The sequence below is a fragment of the Pezoporus occidentalis genome, unplaced genomic scaffold, assembly GCF_034315485.1.
Source record: "Pezoporus occidentalis ecotype Australia unplaced genomic scaffold, CSIRO_AGI_Poc_V1 ctg5, whole genome shotgun sequence".
NCBI classification, from domain to species: domain Eukaryota; kingdom Metazoa; phylum Chordata; class Aves; order Psittaciformes; family Psittacidae; genus Pezoporus; species Pezoporus occidentalis.
Window position 1 is genome coordinate 13,398,631 of NW_026915835.1, and position 2,030 is coordinate 13,400,660.

The following is a 2,030-nucleotide window of genomic DNA, read 5'->3' on the forward strand; positions in this document are numbered from 1 at the left end:
CTGTCAATGTGTTTCCAAATATTTTGGGACACTTGTAGAAATTATAGGCTGCTTAAGAAGTGGATTAGTTTTATGGAGTCACTCTACATTTAACACCTTCCCTGGGGCCTTGTTGCACTCCAGTATGATTTAGTTGGAATGGCCCTAGAATGACTTACACTTCAGGTACTCATACATGTATACATGTCTGACAAGAGCATCAGGACCAAGTAGAGGATACCTGTGCTATGGCGCTAGCCAAGAGGAAAACTTATCCTACAAAACCTTAGGGAAATTACCTTATTTGTAGAATCTGGATCCATATCTCATTTTCTGCCTTCTCATACTTATGGTCCCGCACACCATGAGCTAAACCAACAGGTATATGTTAAAGTAAACCAGGGTAGAGTCCTCAGGTCACATCTAATGTAATTTTTTTTTTTTTAATTAATGAATTACGTCAGTTATCTAAAGAAATTTGAAAACCCATGTTGTGTCTGCAATTCCCTTTGCCTTCAGATCAAGGTGCTGCTTTTAAAATGGATTTCCAGGTCAGCTCAGCTTACCATGTTCTGGTTCTCATCACCAAATGGTCTCAGTGTTCAAACTGGATTCAGCTTTGATGAAACTAAACTAGAGATGATAAATTAAATAATGCAGAGCAATAACTGTTTGACACTAATTGCTGAGATGCAGCTTGCTGGGGCTGGGAGCCATGGGAGCTCCCCAGGGAGGTAGCAAGGAAGGGTCTCATAAGCAGGTCCCTTCCCACCACTCCCAGCCAGGAAGTAGGAACCAGCCCTTACACAGTGCAGGGGGTTAAACTGGAACTAACTGGAGCTGTCTAAACCCCACAAAACTTCTGTAATATAACAAGGGTTTTACTCTACAAACCTTTACAGACTGCATCCCACTACTTCCTTGTGTGTTATTGCACCACACAGCTTGTGTTAGAGCTTATTCTGTCTTTGTTCTGCAAAGCCACATGCAAACTTGTCACTGTGCTTCCACTGTGGGCAATGAAAAGAACCCCTCCCTGATATCGTTTAGATTAACTGCCTGAAATTGCCTTTAAAATTACCTTTTCCTCTGACTGAAAGTGCAAAGTAGGATGACTAGGTCCACTGTAGACACATACATCTAAAGTTAGGTGAGACAGCTCTCATACGGGGTGAAAAACTAGGTACAATTTAAACATATATAGCACAAAATAGCATGACAGAGAAAAGAGACTCTTCACAGATTACCAGGGATGTGAATTCCCCAAAACTAGCCTAAAGGAGGCTTCAACAATTTATTTCCTAAAACAAAACAACTGATTTACTAAGAAGGTTGCCTTCAAATGCCATTGGCAGAAAAAAATGTATAGTCCAGTAACTCCTAAAGATTTATCACAAGTAAGTGGAGCCAAACTTTATCATCCTCAGAGCATTAGTTGTCCTTAGGGGAATCATAAAGCTCACTACCTTTATACCTATAGTTGAGAAGTGAAATAGAAGCTGAAGTAGAGTTTGAAAATACAGCTGAGCGCACTTAATGCCTCTTTCACACACCTTCCTTCACTACTCATGGTCAGGTATTTTCTTTTGTGTCGGTTCTGACATTTTGTTGGATCCCTTTTTGAACTAATCCATCTCTCTGAGTCAGAAAACAGTCTGTTTGCCTAGTCTTCCCCACCCCCATACCCTGCAAGTGAGGGAAGAAAAATAGCTAGCTAAAAAGCAGGGGCAAAGTTACCTGTTGATAACCCAGGGTAACCAAGGTTACCCAGCAGGCTTAGCAGTTGACCTGTACCCCAGGGCAGCAACAGAGTTTACTGGCTTCAGCAGTCTCCTAAGTCAGCAATACTACTAGAGAAAATAACCTGTGGAACTACCTTGTTAGAGTTTTCAACTATATAGACTGCTAGTGATGATTTTCCAAGACTGCTTATTTAAGTTAATGACTAAGTTCTTAATCACTTCTTGAGAACGGATACTTATCAAGGAGGTGTGACTTTATGTTAAATCATTAAAACACAAAATTTTTCTCATTGTCTTGATCTTCACTAG